This window comes from Amblyomma mixtum, chromosome 4 (assembly GCF_055824585.1).
Source record: "Amblyomma mixtum isolate Tamu chromosome 4, ASM5582458v1, whole genome shotgun sequence".
NCBI lineage: Eukaryota > Metazoa > Arthropoda > Arachnida > Ixodida > Ixodidae > Amblyomma > Amblyomma mixtum.
Genome location: NC_143015.1, coordinates 59,497,931 through 59,513,544, shown reverse-complemented (window position 1 = coordinate 59,513,544; position 15,614 = coordinate 59,497,931). Strand labels below are relative to the sequence as shown.

Below are 15,614 nucleotides of genomic sequence, written 5' to 3'. Positions count from 1 at the left end.
CTTCCCGCCCGCTAGAACCCTTACCCTACCACTCGACTTATGCACGTGGCGGCGAACCGAAAAATGAGGCACGATGAACCATCGACATGAGACGATTTTAATGGACGCTGGCCTAGCGCGATCGCTCCGTTCATGTTGTTGTTAGCCTTTGAAAAGATGGCACAAACCCACACTGGGGGATCGGCTAAGGGTCGGTAAACAAAGACTGCTATTCACCTGTAGATACTAGAGACAAAATAAAAGCACATGGGAGAGCAACACCAAGGTAGACTACCACAAGGAGGGCAGAGAGCGATAATGATGATGATGTCCTCATGCATAATGGCGCATACCCACGGAGGAGTATTGGCCAGAATGCCGGGGAGTGCCATTCCACTGCCAGCTTTGTCTTCTGCGCCACTATATTAGCTCTGTAAGCAGTCGCCATGCTTAAGTGTAACGTGTGAGGAAAACAAAGGCCCTAAACACACCGAGTGTTTCAGCAAAAACCTTCAAAAATTCCCAAATATGGGATGGCAGAAATGATAAGAAAATATTTCCACTCTACTAGCCACTGTAGTAGCACAGTCAAGCAGCCGAACTGTATTTTCAAGCACCAGACCAGCCCATTGCATGCCTAAGCTTTATAAGTGCCAATAATACAGGTCGGCTGCGTGATGGGGCCACTACAGTGGTTAGCTGTGTGGTGTTTTTTTCTTTCAGGAGCACAATCTCGGCCTTTAAGAACGTCCATGAGCTTTAAAATCTTGCTAAAACGCTAGTTCATTAACTAAGTCCCTGATGTCTTTCATTGCCCTAGTTTTCGTATGTTTGCGCTTTTACTTTATGAGATAGCTCATATATTAATGGAAAACATCTCATATAGAGATCGAAATCCAAATTTTTTTCTAGAAATAATTCTTCGCTAGATGTGCAGCTCTTTTATCGTCTCTCTTCTAGACTCCCATAGTAGCGGATCTCGCTATTTGGACTAATACTCACCGAAGCTCGTATAAGGTTGAAACATATTCATGAGTGCCACAGGACGCCGTGCTGCACAGTTGTTTCCCGCCAATATATTTCATTACTCACTCTCTCAAAACATAATCACGCAGCTTCCAATGGAATGACACCTTTGTCATTATCAACCTCTGAAAGTCAGAAAGAAAGAAGGCTCGTAATATCTTTGGAAACAAAGACTTTCCGGAAACTAGCAATTCTGTCTCTGTTGTCTCGGCGAACAAAGACTACAATGAAGAGCAGCAGGAACATCGCGATACAACACGGTAAGCACCACTCCATCACGTCTTGCTTTCAGGACGCCTTCAACGTGCTCGAAAAACAGCGTTCACGGAGAGCTTGTTTCTTGTTTTGGGGAACAGGCCGTGCACACACAAAGGCCATCCTTGCTCTGGGAAGCTTTTCAAGAGCGTGTTACGTGCTCCATCACTGTACACAGGTGCACGGATTTGTTGCCATTATAATCACCCCTATTCCCTGCAACTGCTTAATGCACCATAGAATGATAAAAATGTGTTCTTAAAATGACATAAACAAGTTGAAAACTATGTCATTAGAATTAGAAAACAAGTTGAAAACTATGATGCCTCCTGGTGGTGACAACGTCGCAGACAAAATATTGGAAGACTCACGTGGCACTGATATGAACACTTATTTGAGCTTACTTTGCGCTAACAAAGAACTGAAGAATTTAGAGGCGCTGGTAGCAAGTGGTCTTGAAGAATAAATTTCCCGCCAGCCTCGGTCGCATTCAGTGTAAAGTGGACGAAAAACTCCGATAATAAGTCGCCGAAAGCACCTAGAATAAGCTCGCACATTACAGAAGCAGTAGCGTGGTGTTGCGATAATTCAAGCCAAATCTGGCAGCATCTGGTTTCAGAAAGAATGTGGTAAATCGCCGTGCAGCGGCTCTGAGAAAAAAAAAAGAGCATTGCGAACATTCGCGTGAATAATTTTTTCTACAAGAGGTACTTTACAGCTAGCTCTGAAGATAATCACTGGGGGCTGTCAACCAGCCTCAGACCACAAGCTCTTGGTCTCCTTTGCATTCAAGACCGAAATAACGAAGCCATACCTGCATTACTCTCAGTTCAGCTTTCTTCTGAAGGGGTGACCTTCCTCTTCCGAATACAAAAACCAGCTATTGAAAAACGCAGAAGCATACGGTAGTCACATGCATGTCCTCCGACAAAAGTTACCGCCAGCTGCCGCTTTGCCGAAAGTGCAGCCTTACTTCTGTAGTTTATAAAACTAGTAAGAAAAAAAGTGAGCAAGATGTTGACAGCGAACAGCCGGCTTTCACTTGCAACTGGGAAAGCAGGAATGGTTCCACTGATCACGGCAGAAATGCGTGGATATCCTACGAAGAAGAGAATCCCTTCTTTCTTTTAGTTCAAGCCGATGCAAAAAAAAAAACAAAAAAAACTGTAAGCTTGAAATGCTTGAGTTGCACTGAAGAGGCCTCTGCTGTTGGGAGGTTTTCAAGCACTGAGCGGGAGACGCTAAAGGCCAGCACTGAGTTCCTTCTTTGGTTCCCGGCTCTCGTGTTAACAAAAAAACACGCAGTTTTCTCTGTCGTTGTTGCAGGTCGGCGCTAGTTGTCATCTAGTGTTTCTTGGGCGTTCAGACGTTTATGTTTCCTGGTTTCCTTTCAACGCCCGCATCTGGCCTGCCTCTTCTCCATCAGATGCATTTATTTGAAGATAACTAAAAGCCTGGTCGAAGAAACGCAAACGTTATGCAAATCTTTTGCGTGCAAGCCGGCTCCCATCTTTTGCGAATAAGGGATAGCTCAATGCTTGAAAACGAAACATCACCCAGTTTTTTGTGTGTGTATGTGTTTTGGCCGGCGAAAAGCTTCCTTCGTAGTATTTGGCACACAAACAAAAAACAAAGTGTTGTCTAGTTGATAGAAAACGCTTTAGAACTGTTCGCGACGCCATTTTTGTTCCCGTGTAAATGTTTTCTCTTTTTTTTTCAAGCCGGACACATTGATAGAACCTCACGCTAGTCATTATTATTTTCTGTCTGGGTTCAAATAAAGGCTTTGGAAGCCACTTCTTCCTGGAGTAATGCAATGGCTGACCAAAGATAATCCTGTCGTTGTGCTTTCTGTATGAGAGCCCATTCATCGCAGTGTGTCCAAATGTTTCCTCAGATAGTGTTGATATGCTTTGACATACAGGGAATTGCCTTGACGTACCTTGACGGAGTTGGTTTGAAGTACCGTGACGTCGCTGTGAATTGGGAGCGCTTTCCCTTTATCAAGGCCTGCCATGAGAGTAAACTGATGTCGGTACGATGGAGAGGGAATGGCAGCACCAATACGAGTAGACAATATTAGTGTGGTATCCGCCTTTTGGACGATGGCGTCAAGGGCCTCTCATGTGTATTCAACGCGCGACGGGGGGGGGGAGTGGAGAGAGAAATAACATTTATTGCCACCAGTCAAAACCGCACTCCAGAAGTCTCCCTTCGCAGCGTGTCTATCAGTCAGCCGGGCCGGAATCCCGAAGGTCACGGCCGCAGACAAAGCTTAACCGATAATTTTACGTTCCACATTACTGTAGGGGTTGCGTAGTGAGTCCTCCCAGATTTATATCGTGTGTTTGCGGTCATACATTGATGCGCAGGTACGCACCTTATGTACCATATGTGCTATCTATCGTATTGCAAAAACAGTACTGGGGTTTCAGAACCTCCGTCTCTAACTTAATAAAGAAAGTCGGGTTAGGAAAAAACCCTCCCGGCCATTTCCTCCAAGAAACTTCCTCTTCTTTACTGAACGTGGGGGCCGCCGCCGCGAATTTCATTCTACCTAGCCTCTAATGCTCTGTGATTTTTGTATAGGTTCTGCGACTTTCATTCTTACTGTCCCCCTCCAGAGATGTGCAAGGAGAGTCAGTTTGTGGTGAGCAAATGATGGAAGGTGAGAGTGCTTAGCTTATAGTCATTTTTCCCCGGAAAATATTTAATTGCTGTGTTCTTATTAACAGATAGATTTTAATAGGACTGAAATATTGAAGAAGTCAGGACCAGGTAAATTTCCAGGAGGAAAAAAAAGAAGACATGAAATTTCGTAGGACGTGCTGCTGCATTGGTGAAAAAGCTGAAGAGAAGGAAAAGCACCAGGACGTCATCATCATCATCACCGATGAAGTGCGGCAGAAGTTCCCGGGGACGAGTCGCCAAGGCGAGGTCTTTGCCACGTGTTTCACGGATTTGTTTCAGGCTCAAGCTGCTTACCCCCCTGCAGCACCGGTGAGCTACATCTCCTGCGCACTGCTGCGAAGTGCTTCTTCATGGAAGAGTCAGAAAACGACCTAATGGCCAAGAAGAATATCGCGAGAGCTTCCTTCGTGTGGTTAAACGAAAATTTTTCCTACTGCTGGGAACGGCCCGGACAAGAAATAGTCAGCTCTAAATTAGACTCGTACGGGTCGTGGTATCTCGCGCTTCAGAATGCAGGTGAGGACAGCCACACAGATCGTGAATGTCTTTTTATCTGCACTACGAGGGCAGCAAGAAAGTGAGTGCGGAGGTTACGTTGTGCGTCGTCGATGTGGCTAACAATGATGCCCTCAAGAGGAGCACCACGGTAATAACATTTACCAGTGGCGCAGGAAGCTGCGGATTCTTGGGTACCGTAACAAAGCATTCTGCAGAATCAAGCTGCGCAACTTTTGCCTGAAGACACGCTCACAATCCGCTGTGATCTGACCTTGATTGACTACGGCATCGTGCGAACAGATCTTCAGAGAATCAGCGTTGGTGCCACAGACTGTGGTCTCTCGGAAGACTTGGGCTGGCTTCTGGATAGTGGCAGCTGCACTGACGTTACTGTGAATGTTGGCGATGGCTCATATCGTATGCACAAGGCAATACTGGCATCCCGCTCTCCAGTTTTTTTAGCTGTGTTCGAGTATGATATGCCCAAAAATCTGAAAGGCGAAATATTCGTGCCAGACATTGAGCGCGAGGTGTTTGGCGAACTACTGCGCTTCATGTACACTGGACGATTACGAAACGTCGACAATATGGCGGACGCGCTCATCGTAGCGGGCGACAAGTACGGCTTGCAGCTTCTTCGGGACATGTGTGAGGACGCCCTCATACGTAAGCTCAACTCCGAGAGTGCGGTGTCAAGTCTGATTATCGCCGACAAGCTGAACGCCACCATTCTCCGGCAGAATGCGCTGAATTTTATTTGTGCCAACCTGTGCGAAGTGATGAAAACGACTGGGTGGAGAACACTAGTGGAGGACAACCTAGACCTAGCTTTCGATGTCTTCAGCAATGCACTTCCAGAGTGCTGCATTGACCACATCGAGCCTCCGGCTAAGACGAGGAGGCCGTCGTAGAGGGCGAGGAAACACTGCCTCAGGCTTATAGTGCTCCCCGAAGACAAGACTTTGAACCACCTCGGAGAAGCAAAGCTGTGTTTCTTGGCTTTTGCTTTTCTAGTAAAGACATTTATCCCGGTTCCCGAACACATAGGCGTCAGCCTTTGCGATGAGCCTTTGTGTCTTAGCGGTTAGGAAGTACTGGAAAACGCAGGTCGCTGCGGACGGCACCTTACACTAAACCGGTCATGGCCTTAAATTGCAAGCTGCTTCTTTTGTGGACGAAAGCCTAACCGGGAGCTGTGAAATATATAAATGTGTAATTAAAATAAGCTAAGAACTGCTCGCTGCCGCAGCGGCTCTTGGATACAAACCGTCACCGAAGCACTGATGGCTTTCCTCGGAAAACATTGACAATGATTTACTACGCGTGAACTTCCACATCAGCTTCCATGCCACCAAAGTAAAATATAACAAATAGCCTCCTGTATTATCTTTGTAGTTCCTTTTATATGAAATGAAAGGAGTTTGGTAACTTTAGGAAAGCGCTGTAACCATTTGCACGTAAATGCTTATTCACTGCATCCACATCAGGTACCCTGGCTAATATGCATGCATGTGCGCCCCATTACCTATATGAGCATCCGTCCTAGCAGATATAACCCAATAGTACATGCGGGGGGATCTATTCATGCTCCTTCGTTGTTTTTGTATGTATGAACGAATTTGGCGAGATATGTACAAAGTAATTTCGACCACCTAGGGATCTTTAACGTGCATTGACATTTCAGAGCACACGGGCGCCTCTTGCGTTTCGCCTCCATGGAAACGCGGCTGCCGTGGTCGGGATCGAACTCGGGTACTCCGGCTCAGTAGCCGAGCGGCCTAACAATTGAGCCACTACAGCGGACCGGAGCCCTCCACTACGACAGATCTTTCTGCCTTTCTTCTCATTCCGTCCTTTATCCCTTCCCTTCCAGCGCGGTTCTGGTGTCCATCCACCGCTAAGCGAGACAGATACTGCGCCATGTCCTTTCCACGAAAAAAACAATTTTCAAATGTAGAGATTATTTCTTTTCTCACATGCATTTACTTCATGTTTTGATTTTCTCACCAAATTTTCTTTTACTGCACTGCCTCCTCTTTGCTGGGACTCACATCGACAAGTTGAATACATCGCCTCCTGCTTTCGTTCAGCGTTACTAATCGGTGAACGAAAAGCCACCTCTCTCGTGAAGACAGCGTCTCAGTTTGTGATGTTTTCCTCCGATGGTCAACAAGTGTTACATGCAAGTTTAAAAAGAAATTATACATCAGACAGGTAATGCAAGAGGCTGCTTCTTCCAACCACCATGCTCTGCACTCCTAGTTCGCAAACTGAAGGACAGCAAACTTAGATGAAGAACTAACCGTCTACTTCGCCACCGATCCTATGGGTCAGCATGAAATGATTGCAGCCAGTGTTACTCATTTTACAGCATGCCGTAATTGCCGATAGCCGCACTCTTTGCATCAATTTCAGTCATGCTGTAGAGTTTGTGTTTATCGTAGCACTCGTTCAATGTAATACTCTGGCCTTAACGACGCGTTCGGCTGCTTATTCGTGTTCGCGTGCGCTCAAATACAGTAACCGTCCCCGAACAGACAAACGCCTCGGCTCAATTGTGTCGCGCTGTAGTTCAAAATTCTTCGCGGCCTTGCAGCGCAACGTCCCAGCGCTTCAGTACACTTGTCTGAGAAACTAACGCTGATTCACAGTGCAAGAGGCCTAGGCTCACCACCCTGATCTATACAGCGTCGACGCAGTGAAGATTCTGGAATTCCAGCTGAAAAGCCTGATTAGCCTGACCTAGGATGTCACCATAATTGTGGGACCAAATTTGGAACGACGCTCCCCTCGAAAGAGGATTAACCCAACCTACTCCTGCACAATGCCGCCAACCTCTGTTTAATACGCCAGTTGACCCAGAGGGCTCATTCCCCACTGGGTGCGGAGAAAGAAACCAAGAGGCCAGTAAAACATTGGACCGAAGATATGTTAGGAGGCAAAAAATTGCAAAGCTCATACAGCGGGTCGAAGTGAGAACTGTATACCCTTATTCTAATCTCCATCTTTTGTACGGCTGATTGTATGAAGCGCTCCGCGAATGGATAAAATAACGGATGAGGCTTTCGCGCTCGTTTGGAACGTAATGCATTGATAGACAAATCATTAAGAAGTGTCGCGCACATTGTTACCGGATATAGACTGATCTGGTGGCAATATTTGTTGCTATTCGACTTCTGAGCCTTCTAACGGCGCTGCAGTAATTGACAGTCTCGATAATACCCCACTTCTCATTCTGCTATGTTCTCAAAAAAATTTGGACGTTGCCGCAGTTTTGTAGGCCCTGAGCCGAACAGCGACTTAAGTATTGATTCTTTTTGCTGATCGCCACATATGTACAATAAATCATACAAATGCTAATTTTTTTTTCAAATTCACAATGATGAAACGATTTTGTATGTGTATTTTACTTTTATTAGAAGATGTGGATTATTTCCTTGCGACAGCTAAACTGTGTATACCACAAGGCGCAGACTCTGTGGCATCACCGCTGCACTATTGGGAGGTCCTGCACTCCACAACTGCTTCCGGAACTTCTCTGAATGAGAGAGTGCCTCGTTCCTCTCCGGAAGCAAAGTTACATTATGGGCTGTAGAAGAACTAATGTCTTCATACATGCTTGAATCCTTTCCTTGTGCATGTACCGCATGCTGCTGTTCATATATATGCGGCCCCCTAAAGGACCAAAGTGCTAAATCATCAAAACGTCTTTGGGACATAGTCTACCGTAAACTAGATTTTGAGACTTTTTTTCACGTGTATTAAAAAGACTGCCTGCTGACCACTGGAGAGCGGCAAACTAAAGGCACTCTCAGAATTCATGTTTACGGAGGGAGAACATTACGCAGGTCGTTAAATTGCCTTTTTCTTATCTTCGGTGCAAGTAAGTAAGAATTGAGGGCATTCGCCAAAGCCTAATAAGAAAAAAAATAGTCTAGGAACACACCGGCATGATGATGGGATGACGGCGAAAGGCTGATTGTAATAGGCTGCTCACTGTCATGTTTTTTCTAACACGTATTGGTGAATATTGCATTTAGTCTCTGTTCTCGGAGAGCATGCACGATGTCTCGACTTCAGTCATTGGCACCCAATATGCCGCGTAAAAATCTCAATCTCCTGCCTGCACAAGTTCAGTATCACGGTGGTTGTCAGTACTTGGAATCGTCCCCTCCACTTGCACTCGTAATTTCTGCAGTCGGACCAGCAGATTTTGGTATTCATAGGTGCCCATGGTCGCACCCAAATATGACTTCATTTCGGAGCCGTTCACAGGCAGCCTGCTCTTTACCAAATCTTCATACTTGCTGTAAAACTCCAGAAACTTCTCCAGCATAACGCTCTTGAAAGAAGCCGGGCACATGGAATTGTCCTTAAGGCAGTCTTCTACTGCGTTACACACGAGTACTTTGATTGTCTCGTGCTCTACGTATCCCCTGTGGCGGATCACTGCATGCTCATGCTTGGCATTCTCAATACCGCAATCTTTGTTAAGAGCGCCTTGGAGGGCGAGTAGCACAGCGCTGACGGTGCAGGCCGGGTTCCAGCAGTGTCCGCGATAAATGCCAAGCATTTTCAGGCAAACTAATCCGGCGTCGTTGATGCGAGCGTTGAACTGCACCCCCTCCGAGCCTGGCGTAGACAGGTGCACTCGTGGTGGCTGAGTTGGGTAGTCGCGGGTATACTTGAACACAAAATGAAAGAACCCTCCTTCGTACGGCGTGTCGGGTGGACCGATCACGAGAGCGTGGATCACGGAGCCGACGTCGTTGTCAGGGGAAGTGAATACTCCCGGCATAGGTTTGGCTTTCATGGTCGCTAGCTCCTGTTTAACTCTCAGAAGACACATAGGGGACGGCGCTTCATTTCTAACCTTATTGGGGTCCGGCGAGCTTGCCTGCCAGCGATTGTCACCAGCCGCACCTTGTACTTCCGACATTGCCGCGTATTCACGATCGTAAAGTCAAGTGAGGGAAATAGATGCTCTCAAAAGCCGGCACCGCAGTAGTCAACCGTTTACCTCGTTTTCATCGCTTCTATCGTGGTTACATCGGCCATGATGATGATGATGATGATGATGTCCTCAGTCTTGATGCCACATAGTCACGCCGGGGGACTGGCCAGGGACCATGACTTGGAAGTATTTTAGGTGATGAAGATCACACTATTTACTTAAATGTAAGTGGGTTTTGTTTCAGCATCCTTGCTAAGTTGTTATTAGGCGTCAATTTTTATTCACAAACAGTCAACTTAAACACAGAGAAACTTCGAGCATTATTTAACACTTCCGAGACATCACCGTGAATACAAGCTCTCCAGAAATTCTGCTGAACTCCAGTGTGTATAGATATTGTACAAAATACGATCGTAATATATCCGTTCGTATTTTGGCTTGAGCTTCAAAGTCTACTTATCTGTTATCTGTGCAGAACCCGCTCGTAAACGGCTCTGAATGGCTGTAGTAAGAGGATGCCCTGATTTGCTGGCTGGCGACTTAGAATATGGCAGCTAATGCAACCATTTGCCATAAAATATCAGGGAGTGGAATACATAATATGATTTCAGTAGTAAACTCATTGTCTTCACATGTGCCCAATGAAGTTGAGGAAGCCGTCCACACTCATGAACAAGAAAGAAAAGCAGAAGAGAAGCACGTGTACACAAGACGGCTGATGTTATATAAAAAAAGATGTGCGCCGCATATCTTTGAAGAAGCCTCAGTATATCCTATTTGGCTGGTATTCTTCATATTTTAACTGGTAATCTGTGCAGTCCCGCGAAATTAACTGTTATTTTCGGACACATATCTATGGTTTAGACCACTAGATGGTTGTGGTTTGATACTACAGCAATGGCGACTTTGGTTTATTGTTTCCATTTTTAGGGAACACAACAATTCAATAAAGCGTGTGCACAATATTGGATCCTATAAATTCATTCACCACAGGCTACATAGAATAAACTTTTGAATAAAAACCGCGTTACCAACGCGATGTCGTTAAACCCTTATGCATAAACTTGTCGTAAGCACAGTGGGTAAGTGTGCTATGCACTACGGTTCTCCGCGGCACACATATATAACATGAAAATCCTTTTCTGTTTACTCTGTGCATATCATTAGGGAAACATGGTTGAAAAAGCCGCGGGTAGAAAAAAACGCAAATCTTTAATTGTCACTTTTCCAAAAGGCAACAGTTTCTAAAAAACGTTTTGCGTGGGATAACCCAAACAATTAGAGTTGGCATTGTTCTATACCGAGGTACTCATTGTTTACAGAACCACCGAACTATTTGGGGTCCTATGGAACAGTTCTTGGAAAGGTAGAGATTGCGCATATTGCTTTCATTTAGATTTGCAGTACTCGCAACTATAGTTTCCTTATTAGTGTAATCGTTTATGGTGAAATGGCAGTTTTCGTTTTGAAAACTGAAGTCCTCTGAACTTCAATGACTACATTTTGGAAGCACACTGGGCGAGCCATACCCTGCTGTAAACATGCTGAAGCGCGTACTTTCTCTGCTAAAATGCTACTTGTCTGAGCCCCAAGGCGTGCTTGAGCTCCAAAAGATGCTGCGGTTTATGTTCGTTTTCGGATTGCTGTGTCTTTATACTATTTCAAGTGCAAGCGGAGATTGTTTTACCAATATATTGGCCGACGCCTTTAATAAAAAAATTGCCGGGGGCTTACCTTTGGTTAAGCCTAGTAGGTTGCGAAAGCAGGTGTTTGATACTGCATATGCAGCGCCTCTAGTGGGAAGAGCGCGGCGCGCCGTGCCAAGCGGACGCCGTTACCCGATGAGCCGAGTTGGTAGCACGTCTCTCGCTCCTGCTATGATGTCATGCCATAACGTAACTTGCGCCTCTAGCGGAAGGAGCGCGGCGCGCCGTGCCAAGCGGCCGCCGTTACCAGACGACCCGAGTTGGTAGCCCGCCTCTGGCTCCTGGTATGACATCCCGCTGTGACGTCATTCGATATGGTATGACGTCAGGGGTCATTCTAAAGGTCAAACGTGCCAAGTGGCCGCCGCTACGCGAAGGGCTGTTCTAGGGAGTAGTATTGCTTTTGCAATAAAAATGGCTGTGGTTTAGCTCTAGTTAAACCTGAAGGGACGCGAGAGCTCCGCCGAGCCGCCCACTTATGCAGCTGCGACACCTCTCCTCCTGTCCACTCCCCCCCCCCCCCCCCCCTCGATGCGGTGCATGCGCACAGCTGTTGCACCTGGGTTACGCCGGCGCGCAGCGCCGCCGGCAGCAGCAGATGCTCCGCACCACGTTACCAACCAGCTCAAGGCCACGGAGCCCAAGGGGCGCCACGCTGAAGGCTCGAAGAGCTGGCTCTCGCTACAAAGAGGGAGTGTCGCTAAGGCCAGCGTAACAACGAATGTAGGGGTGGAATCCCCATCACAGCACACACGCCAGAACCCTTCGTACTGCATCCATGACGAATAAGTTAGTAAAGTTAGTGCCAACAGCGCAGTGTGCGCACAGCGTTCACGCCGTGCATTACGCTAATTGCTTAGGCATAAATAGACCGTAGAAGCGAATGCAGATGGCACACTTCTTAGTAGTTCTGTGTAGACGGTCGGCCACCGCTGTTACAGAGCGACGAACAAGAAAAAGGGAGGTCAGCGAGAGGCCTCATTTCCTTACCCTAAAATCACCTCACTGCAGCTATTTTTTAGGAGTTTCGGGCGTAAACTGACATAGCTTCGCCTTCCATGTCGGAGAAAACTTCTTACTCCAGGTTCGAGGTATGAGGACCTCACGCGCCAGTAACTTGAATTTGGCACTTTTGCGGCTTTGTGGGTATTTTTCATGGCCTTGGAAACAATGCATTCACAGGTGTCTTGACTCATGCAATTGGGTTTTTTGTTTTACGTGTGTCTTGCTTATTTTTCTTGCTTGTGTCAGGTTTTCTTTCGCCGGAAGAAAGGCGTGGTAACATCCAAGTTTTGTCGAGCAGAGATACGCAGGTCCCACTATGACGACACTCAGGAGCAGGTTTTTGTTTGTTCGTGTTTTAGTTCGTGTTTGTTTGTTGTTTAATTCTTTATTGTAAAACCCACACCACATCGCCACAAGTGGCATTGCAGTGGGGGGGGGGGAGTGACAACACATCATGCAAACGCAAAGGTAAAAAATTGCTCCACGTACAATACAGTCATGAACGTAGCATCACTAAGGCCAAACAACAGCCTTCACAAAGATGAAGGGAATAAATCACATGACGTAATTAACACTACCTCTTAAGCGAGGCAATTCCAATCTCTTAAATACCATGGGAAAAAAGCAAACCTGTATTTCTGATATACAGTTTATTTCCTTCACTTATAATGGATGGTCATGGCGTAGCGAAACATAGTTTGGTGCATGGATATACAGGCCGTGGTTTATGCCAGTTTACAACAGTAAATAGTATGAAAAATTTTGACCTCAAACAATATCTGCGTCTTTCTATCGTTTGCCACCCCAGAAAGTTTTTTGCTCGCGAAAAGCTAAAGTTCCCGGTAGAATTATCAAAGACATGTCGAATACCAAAATTTTGTACCCTTTCTAGTTTATATATATATATATATATATATATATATATATATATATATATATATATATATATATATATATTGTCACGACCAGAAGAGCCGCGTAGGTAGGCGTCGGCAAGAACCCAAGACTGGGAGCCTTCTTTTAATTATAGAGCCAGCCGTACTAGAACAGCGCCAAGACCGACGTTGCTCGCATCCGTGTGCACCTCCGTGTCAGCATCTTCGTCGAAATGTGCCAGGATGGGCGGCGATTGGAGTCGGCGTCGTAACTCGTCGAAGGCAGTCTGCTGTTCGTTGCCCCAGGAAAATGACGTGTCATCATGGGTGAGGAGTGTCAGGGGGCTGGCGAGCTGGGCGAAGTTTCTAATGAAGCGGCGATAGTAGGAGCACAGGCCCAGGAAGCGTCGGACTGCTTTTTTGTGGGCGGGAACCGGAAAGGCAGCAACGGCAGCAAGCTTCTCTGGGTCAGCGCGGATTCCGTCAGCACTAATGACGTGCCCGAGGAACTTCAATTCGGTGAACCCAAAGTGGCATTTTTCTGGTTTGAGGGAGAGGTTGGCGGATCGAACGGCTTCGAGGACAGTCCTGAGGCGGTGCAGATGTTCCGTGAACGTTGCGGAAAAAATGATGACATCATCAAGATAAACAAGACAGGTCTGCCACTTCAAACTGGTGAGAACGGTGTCCATCATTCTTTGGAACGTGGCAGGAGCACAGCAGAGCCCGAATGGGAGGACACGAAATTCATACAGCCCGTCCGGTGTGATGAAGGCGGTTTTCTCACGGTCCCTCTCATCAACTTCTATCTGCCAATAACCACTTCTGAGGTCGACCGAAGAGAAGTACTTGGCTTGACGAAGTCGGTCGAGGGAATCGTCGATACGCGGGAGCGGGTACACATCTTTCTTGGTCACACTGTTCAGCTTCCTGTAGTCTACGCAGAACCGTAGTGTCCCGTCTTTCTTTTTCACGAGGACGACAGGAGACGACCACGGACTGTTTGACGGTTGGATGACGCCGTCTGTGAGCATCTCTTCGACCTGTGTTTGAATAGCATCTCGCTCACGAGGGGACACACGATAGGGCTGCTGATGGATGGGTCGGGCTCCTTCATGCGTGATAATGCGGTGTTTAACTATCGACGTTTGGCGCACTTTAGACGACGACGTGAAACACGCACCAAACTCCCGCAAGAGGTCCTGGAGTTGCCTCTTTTCAGTCGGTGGAAGGCCTGGATTTATGTCTACGTTGGTGACCGCTTCGGCGTCAGCTCCAGGTGTGTCCTCCGCACAAGCAAAGCATTCGGCCACTTCCTGAACATGGTCGACGTAAGCGATGGCTGTGCCACGGAACAGATGTCGATGCTCATTGCAGAAGTTGGTGACAAGGACCTCTGTACAACCGTCATGAAGGGATCCAAGGCCCCGTGCCACCGCAACCCCCTTAGTTAGTACGAGGGAGAAATTAGGCTCGACAACCCGGAGTCCCCTATGTGGCTTGCCGCAGGTAACTCTAGCGAGAATGCTGGCACGTGGTGGCACCGTAACGTTATCGTCGGCGACTCGCAGGGCGGAGCGAGAACCCTGGTGCGCAGGTTCTTCTGTGGCCATTGCGGTAGAAAACGTCACCAAGCGGTTCGGCAGGTCTATGATAGCACCGTGCTCGCGAAGAAAGTCGATGCCAAGGATGACATCGCGAGAACATTCGCGGAGAACGAGAAAAGTGGCAACGAATGTGCAGCCTCGAACCGTAACCCGGGCCGCACACATGCCGAGTGGTGCGACAAGATGTCCGCCTGCCGTGCGTATGTCGGGGCCGTCCCAGGGTGTCGTCACTTTTTTCAGGGCCGTCGCAAGCCGTCCGCTAAGGATAGAGTAATCTGCGCCCGTATCGACCAAAGCACTGACCTCCTTTGTGTCGACGAGAACAGGGATATCCAAGGAGACCCTGCCTTCAGCACGGCTCGTCGATGGCTGTTGTGGAGGACTCAGTCGGTGCGGCGGCGGAACCTGGTCGGCGACTGGGGTTGCGCTGTCGGAGCGATTCAAGCGGTGCGTTGGGGGAAACTCTTCAGCGATGCGGCGTTCGGCGTCGGGGCGATTGGGTCGGTGCGGCGGCGGAAGCGGGTCGGCGATCGGGGTTGCGGAATCGCGGCGATACGAAAGGCGCGTCGGGGAAAACTGTGCAGCGATGCGGCGTGCGAGGTCGGGGCGATTCAGTTGCTGCGGCGGTGGAAGCTTTGCGTCGGAACGGCGTTCGGCGGCCTCGCCTCCAAAGGCCGCCGGAGCTAGTTTTCCCGACGAGGGCTCGAGGAACCACGTTGTCCTGGGGCGAAACGGGACCCAGAGGGCGAAGACCGGCGTGGAGAGGGCGATCGCGACTCGCGGTGCGGAGGAGACGGTGAACTACGCTGGCGGGTGACATACTCAGCGATGTCTTGAGGGCGCTCTCCAGGGCGTGGACGGGGGCTGTCGATGGAAAAACCGCGTAGTCCCATTTCGCGATAGGGGCACCGCCGGTAGAGATGGCCGGCCTCACCACAGTGGTAGGAGAGCGGGCGTTGATCCGGAGTCCGCCAGAGGTCAGTCTTCCGCGGTGCCTGGTGCCGATCCGCCCAGTAAG

General features: G+C 48.0%; 2 pseudogenes; one reads left to right on the top strand and one right to left on the bottom strand.

The window, feature by feature from the left end:
• The first annotated feature begins 4,928 nt into the window (after positions 1-4,928).
• On the top strand, positions 4,929-5,360 carry LOC149346569 (speckle-type POZ protein pseudogene; annotated as a pseudogene).
• A 3,200-nt stretch (positions 5,361-8,560) lies between these two features.
• On the bottom strand, positions 8,561-9,262 carry LOC149346568 (ubiquitin-conjugating enzyme E2 Z pseudogene; annotated as a pseudogene).
• Positions 9,263-15,614: the final 6,352 nt, after the last annotated feature.